Raw genomic sequence first — 8,453 nt, 5'->3', positions numbered from 1 at the left:
ATACTTTTTTCAATTAGTGAATATTTATTAAAATAAATGAATTAATACATACATACATACACACATCATACATACATTCATGCATGCATGCATACATACATAAGGCTAGTGCTTGTTAAAATATATTTTGGGCTCAAATCGTAATCTTAATTTCAACATGGAATCAAAATGAAATATTACTGTGAGCTAAAATTTCTTGATTGTCCTTCCTTGAAGCCTTTATTAATATCAAGCCACACATTCATTTTGTTTGAAAGTCATTATTTCTATAACATCATAGTACATATTTGTTTCTAAATACTTTTCATCATTTATTGCTACCTTTCCAGGCCATGCCATCATTATCTTATTCCTGTCCACCTTCTAAATCTACTTTCCTAATATCTCTTTTAAGCACTTATTTACTAGGGTTATTGCATTAGTTTACTAGAGCCATCATAGAAAAACATCACATATTGAACAGTTTTAACTGTTAGAAATATATTATATAGGTAAGACAAAATTTAAAGGTCATTAGAAATGGTTTCTTCGGAGTAATATTTCATTGACTGGTAGATGATCGTCTTCTTCATTGATTTGGTGGATGTTTGAACCTTCATTTGAATAGTTCTCTGTTCTTGTGTGCTGTTCTGTAGATTTTGAAAGTTTGCCGAAGTATTCACGTGTTCATAAGTGGAGCTTTCCAGTGGTTCCGCAGCCTTCCTGATAAGCACAAGGACCCAAGTTCAATCCCCAGTACCAACAAGTAAATAAACAAACAAACAAACAAACAATTAAATAAGTGGAGCTTTTGGAAATGCGATGAACACTAGGCTGACTTGCTATTACTAGTTGGGGTCTAATTGGTGGTGGATCACTAGGGCATTATCTGGAAGTGTATAACTCCCTCCTTTCTTCTTGATGCTCATTTGATTCTTGGATGCCTTAATATAATACCTTTCTACTTGACTCTTTCATCATACTGTTTTTTCTGTGAATCTGACTGATGATCCATGGATTAAGCTCTCTGAAAATGAAAGCTTGAATAAACAACTCTACATTTAAGTTATGTGTTTAAAATATTCTGTCTTGGTGATGTAAAAGTGACTAAAACAGATCTTAGAGCCATAAGTATGGCAGTTGTCATGATATTATACCTAACCAGGTGTTTTAGAAGCTTCAAAACAGGTTTGCAGGAGTTTGGAAATGTTTGAAGACACAGCAAGAGACGTGCTAGATGGTATAAGTAAAGCTTGATGCAAAATTCTTGTCTGAGCTCAAAATATGAATGCTCATAAAAATGGGCATGATAAAGGCCATTCTGCAGGAGTTTTAGTTCTAAAGAAGAAATCCATTCCAGTTGAACTTAAGGTAATGTGTTTTATGCTGTAGCAGAAACTTTTTATACAATTTTCCCATGTGCTGAGACTTTTAAAGAATGAGATTAAGGAGAGCAGACTAATTTGTCTAGTGGAGAAAATTTCAAGAAAACCCAAATTTCATGGCTTTAAGCTATATTTACAGTGAGAATCAAGAGAAAAAAACCCATGTGAAATGTTTTAAGTTTTTCAAGAAAGGAAATACTTGCAAAATTGGAGAAAAGAGATGCTAGCTGTAAAAAATATTACCTCTAAAATGAAGCTGAGTACTTTTCATCAAGACAATAAGAAATATGGATTGAGGGTGTTTCAGAATTCAGCAAGAACTCACCATTTTCTAGTTCAATGGAATAAAAGACTAAAATTAATTTGAAAGGCTTTGCATTGAATAAACAGATGCATATCACCTTGCTACAGAAGATTTGGTTCTTCAATGCTCAGCTGTACCAGTACTCAGAGACCTCTGCAGCCATAATCCAAGGGAGCCAGCCTTCTGTTTGTGTTGGAGGCATCATCTGCCAGGTGCTAGTTTTATAGGCATGCAGAGTAAAATAATTGTGTGGTCAAGCAGGCTTCCATCAAGATATCAGAGGAAAGACTGTGAGGCAAGGAAGTGTGGTGAGGGGTCAGGCATAAAGATATGAGAGTGAAATTGAAAGTGTAGTAGAGACCCCAGAAAGTTGGAGAAGCCAGAAATATGGACTGTTCGCTGAGGATACCTGCAGGCAGTGAGCAAAGCCATCCTAAGGAAGAAGCTATGAAGGCTTCAACCAGCAATCCTGTAGGGGTGCGGTGACCATAGCCATTTTCAGGGCACATGTCTCACAACTTTTTCTTGATGCTTGACATGAACTACTGGATATAATGATTGCTGTATGGGGTGTTAGCCTTTATTGGATTAGTTCCTTTCAAGGATTTACTTCTCACTCAGAATTGGAAAATTACATGCATCTTTGTATTTTTAGCAAGGCTTAATCATCTTTTTGCTTTTCAAAGAAGCTCACAGCTTAGAGTTTGCCTTAAGTATCATAAGAAATGTTGGAACAAGAATTTTCAAACAATGCTGAAACTTAAAACTTTGGATACTTAGAGATGAACTAAAACTATTTTTTGTAAAGACATGCACTTAGGTCTTTTGGGAACCAAGGTTTAAATGTTATGGCTTAGATCTCGAATGCAACCCCAAATGCTCTTGTATTCAGAGGTGAGTATATTGGAAGGTGGTTGGATCATTGAAGCACAAGGTGGGGTTGTGAGCTGCAAGAAAATTCAACTTGAATTTCTCACTTCTCTCTCTCCTCAATATGAGCAGCTTTCCTTCACCGGGAACTTTCATCATGCCATATTTCCATTCAGTCTATTCATGGATTGAGACCTCTAAAATTGTGAACCAAAAATAAATTTTTCCTCATTTAAGATTTGTATTTTTGTGTTGAGGAAGTGAATAAAATATCCTGTGTCCTGACCTCTCTGAAAAAGACTCTGGCTCTCTGAAACTTCATGAAGACCCACTAAGGGTTCCAGAACTGAAGCTGCTTCCAGAGTATTTGAACTTCCCTAGTGAAGAGGTTCAATCTCTGTGAATTCCCAGAGTTCAGCAGTCCATTGCCCCAGAAAGGGCTTCCGTTATGATGCCCAACAAGAGGGTGTGGACTAGAGTGGTATGTCTCCAGCCAGGGCCCCAACCTGCCTCCAGTGTCTGGGGAACAGGAGTCAAAGCCAAAGGCCCACCTAAAAAAGAGCCACACAGGTGCACAAGCGACAGTGATTGGTTTGCCCTAATACCAATTGTAAGTGCACGGAGACTGTAGGCAGAAGCCAGCTCAGGCACCAAGGACTGGGGTGCACAGCAACCAGCCAAAGCCTCCCCTCAACAATAGCTACATAGGGGCCCTAGCCAGAGGCACATCTACATACAATCCCAACTGTGCACAGGCCACAGGCAGAATCCTACCCAGATAGGTCAGCTCAAGGATCCAGAAGGCCACCATTCTGAATCAAGGAATTGGTGTACCAGTGAGCAGCAGAGAAAAGGCATCTCGGTGTCTTGCTGAAAATTGAAGACCACTGATTAGCAAAAACTTGCCTCAATAAAGGTACAACAGACAGCATCTGTTGAAATAAGAAGACACAGGAACAAGTACCCAAATCAGATTTCCAGATCAACTAAGGCAAAACCAAAGGGAAAATAGATGGAACAATCTGATACTCAATCACCTGGACTCCTTGAACTGGCAACAAAAGAGGATCTGGAAGAAAGGAAATCATAAATAATTTCTCAGAAAACAATAAAGATTGTGCACATAGTGCAAGCCAAAATGATTAGTAAATCTAGAGCAGAAACAGATAAAAATAAATAGAGGAGCAGAGAAACATGATGGAATCCCAACATAAGAAAAAAATGGAATCCATAAAGCAGATGTAAAAAGATTTACAGGAGATTAAAAATTCCATTGAATGTTTACCCAACAGAATGAGCCAATGTGAGGGAGGAATTTCAGATATATAAGACAGGATTGCAATTCATGACCAGGAAAAGAACAATTTCTTTAAAATAATAAGGCACCACTAGAATCCATCCAGCAGCTGCTAGATGATGCAAAGAAGAATAAGATAAGACTGATTAGAGTCAGTGAAGAAACAGGAGAGTGCACATAACACACACACACACATACACACACAAAAAAAAAATCACAGAAATGACGTCAGAATATTTCCAAAATAGGGGAAAACAAATTGACATGTAGATAAGTGAGGAATATAGGACTCCAACTAGCTGTGATTAAAAAAACAGCAACAACAACAAAAAAATCTGCACATTGGCATATAATAGTTAAGATTCCAGAGACACAAAAGAAGAACAAAATTCTACAAGCAGTTAGAGAAAAGAAACAAATCACATACAAAGGAAAGCCCATCAGAATCACAGCAGACTTCTCAACACAAATCCTCAGGAAAGAAGAGCTTGGAGAGATGTATTTTAAGCCCTAAAGGAAAACAACCAGATGGAATAACCTATAAAACTATCTTTCAAAATCGATTGAGAAAAGTGAGATTTGGAAGGCAGCTCTGAGATCTGCTCCCCCCAGCCTGCTTGGGCCCTTTCGGAGGGACTGGGTAGCTGAGCCCTCCCCTGCCTGCTCCAACACCAGCTCCAGCAAGGAAGGTAGCTGTGCCTCTGAAACCACCCCCCACCCCACTCTCAGACCTCCTGATTGGACTAGTCCTTGGACCCACTCTGCAGAGGCATAGGTGGCCATAAATGGTATTTTTCTGAGCTCCCAACTTTGAACATCTTTAAAGAAAGTGTGGAGGAAACCTATAATACAACTGTGTGGAGTTCAACCCTGCAGATTGGGGAACTCAATTTGGGCCTTGTGGCCTGAGGTCAGTCTGAGTTGTGGGGATCTGCATTGGCTAGCTGATATCAGGGGACTTGGGTCTGCACATGGCTGCACACATTGTATATTATGACAGCAGAGATATAGTATGAAAGAGGCCCTTCAAATTCATTTTTTTCTTTCTTTTCCTCTTTCCACTCTGCAAATTATTTCTCTTCTCTGTCCTCTTTCACCAACTCAGTCTCTTGCTCCACCATATTATCCATCATCTCCCTTTCTGTTCCTGAAATGGCTTTAACTCAGACTTCCTCTTTTATCTTTTTTCCTTTTTTCTTTATGTTCTTTTCTTCGTCATTTTACATCACACATGGGTCAATAGTTTCAAGGGAAAGTGAGCCCCTATTACTGTTAAGGGGATATATTCTTGTCCTTATTCTTGCACTCTGTCTATCCCTTTTGAATTTAATAGTTTTGTAAAGATTGTATGGTCATTCTATGTCCTCTGCTTCACTTGAAACATTCTCCAATTCTTTCACTTATCTGCTTCTCTCATCCTAACTCTGTCTAATCCACCATCCTAAATAGTAAAGATACTATATTGAAAAGCATATTCATGGCAAACATATTTTGGGCTTCCTCTTCTTGATTTTAATTTAATTCACATGGTTTAAAGATGATAGATTAGTGACAACCACAAGCAATAAATTTGCAAGTTGTGCTTGATCCTATTGTGCTGCTGATTGTATAAATTGGGATAAAAGATTGTGATTGATTTAATGAGTTATTTTCTCTGATATTATGAAAATGAGAAGGTCTATGAGTCATAAGAGACTCAAAAGCTAAATCACAACTATATCAGGAAGATTTAAGTAATAACCCAGAAATTAAACCAAGAACAACCTAACCACAAAAATAAAAATGAAAAAACACTTAAGCAAGACACAAAGACAGACTTCCAGTTCACCACTGCCAAATAGTAGGGCAAATGAGGATGGCAAGTCTGGTGGTGAACCACCAGGATACACTGAACCCATAGCACAGGAAGTAACAAAACAGATCAATCAGGCTCTAGAAAAATTAAAAACAGAAATAATTTCCCAGATAACCATAGAGATGGTGAGCAAAATGGAAGTCATGATTTGAAACTTTAGAACAGAAACAGAAAAAAAATATATGATCTTAGAAACATGATAGAAGCCATGAAGGCCCAGCATAAGAAACAAAAAGAAACAATGAATGCTCAACAGAAGAAAGAAATGGAATCCATAAAACAGATTCAAACAGATATCCAGATTAAAAACTCTATTGAAAGTGTATGCACCAGAATAAAAGATTGCAAAGACAGAATTTCAGATACAGAAGATAGGATTGCAGGGAGTGACCATGAAAAGAGAGGTCTCTTAAAAACAGTAAGGGATCATGAGAAATAGATCCAACAACTCCAAGATGATGCAAAGAAGAATAGCACAAGACTGATAGGAATCCATGAAATAACAGGAGAAAATACAAGTGACTTAATAAAGCTGTTCACAGAATTAATGACAGAAAACTTCCCAAAAAGAAGGGAAGAGTTAGACATACAGATAAGTGAGGCATATAGGACTCCCACTAGCCAGGATAAAAAAAAAAATCTACACCTAGATATATAATAATCAAGGTTCCAGAAATCCAACAGAAGAACAAAATACTACAAGCAGTAAGAGAAAAGAAACAAATCACATGTAAAGGAAATCCCATCAGAATCACAGCAGGTGTTTCAACACAATCCTTCAGGTCAAGGAGAGTCTGAAGTAAGGTATTTCAAGTCCTAAAGGAAAACAACCTCTAACCTACACTGATGTATCCTGCAAAACTCTCTTTCAAAATGGATGGGGAAATAAGACACTTCAATGACAAAGAACACCTGAGAAACTTCATGAATACCAAAGCAGCACTACAAGGTATTCTAAACAATATCCTCAAAAAAAAAATGAAGGTCACAACACCATAAGGCCCAATAGATCAAATCAAATAGGCAAGCCAAGACACTAAAAGGAGGGGCGGAGTAAAAAGAGTCAACAAAAGGACAATAACATGACAATAATAAGTCAGTACATAACAGTTATAACCATCAATGTCAATGAACTCAATTCATGAATCAAAAGAAATAGACTGGCAGAATGGATTAAAAAGCAAAATCCAACAATATCTTTTATATAAGAAACACACCTAGTGCAAAAAGAAGCCCATAGACTGAAAGTGAGAGGATGGAAAACAATTTTCCACAGGTCAGGAGCCCCAAAAAAGCAGAGATAGCAATCTGATTCTCAGACAAAGTAAATTTCAAACCAAAACTCATTAAGAGAGACAAAGAAGGCCACTACATCCTTGTAAAGGGAACAATCCAAGAGGAAGAGTTGACAATCATAAATGTATATGCACCCCCAACTATATAAAACAAATTTTAAGTAAAATGAAAAACCAAATAAGCAGTAATACAATTGTAGCGGGGGATCTAAATATCGCACTATCACAAATACACAGATGATCTAGGCAGAAAATCAACAATGAAATACTAGAATTCAACCAAGCTTTTGAACGCATGGACTTAATAGATATCTATAGGGTATTCCACCACACAAAATCAGAACATGCATTATTTTTGGCTCCACATGGGTCATTCTCCAAGATAGCCCACATGCGAGCTCACAGAATAGGTCTGAATTAATGCAAAAGAATCAAAGTTATCACTGTATATTATAAGTTCATAGTGCAATCAACACCGATTCATGATAAAAACCCCTCAAAAATTGAAATACATCATCTATATCTCAACTTAATGAAGGCTGTGAAAAACCAATAGCCAACAGCATATTAAATGGCCAAAAACTGAAAACTATCACTTTCAAAATCAGGAAAAAGACAAGGATGCCCACTATCACCACTCCTCTTAGATATAGTTCTGGAAACATCAGCCACAGCAATTAGACAAGAGAAAGAAATTAAAGCAATAAAGATAGGAAACGAAGATGTTAAACTGTCATTTTTCGCTGACAATATGATACTCTACATTGAATACCCAAAACACTCTACCAAAAGACTTCTAGATTTAATTGACACTTTTATCAGAGTAGCTGGATACTAGGACAACACTCAAAAACCAATAGCCTTCTTATAAACAAATAACAGACTCACCGAGAAGGAAATTAGGGAAACAATTTCTTTCACAATAACATCCAAAAAAATGAAGTATCTAGGAATCAATCTAACAAAAGAATCAAAAGACCTCTACACTGAAAACTACAGCACTCTGAAAAAAGAGATTAAAGAGGATATAAGAAAATGGAAACATATCCTCTGCTCCTGGGTAGGAAGAATCAACAGAGTGTAAATGGCCATACTACCAAACTGCTATACAGATTGAATGCAATGCCAATTGAAATTCCATCACCATATTTTACAAAACTAGAAAAAAAGATTCCAAAAATTAATTTGGAACCAGAAGAGACCTAGAATAGCAAAAGCCATCCTAGGCAACAGAGACATGGTAGCGGGTATAACAATTCCCAATTTGGAACTATACTACAAAGCTTCTGTGGTAAAAACTGCATGGTACCGCAAAGAAACAGATCTGAGGATCAGTGGAACAGATTTGAAGACACAAAAATGAATCCAGATGTACTCAGCTACATCATCTTTAACAAAGGAGCTGACCATCTTCAGTGGAGGAAAAAATGGATTTCAAACTGCCAAAGATTAAAACTGGACCCATATC

This window comes from Fukomys damarensis, unplaced genomic scaffold, assembly GCF_012274545.1.
Source record: "Fukomys damarensis isolate Sample0158 unplaced genomic scaffold, DMR_v1.0_HiC HiC_scaffold_38, whole genome shotgun sequence".
Lineage (NCBI taxonomy): Eukaryota > Metazoa > Chordata > Mammalia > Rodentia > Bathyergidae > Fukomys > Fukomys damarensis.
Note: the sequence above shows the minus strand (reverse complement) of the source record.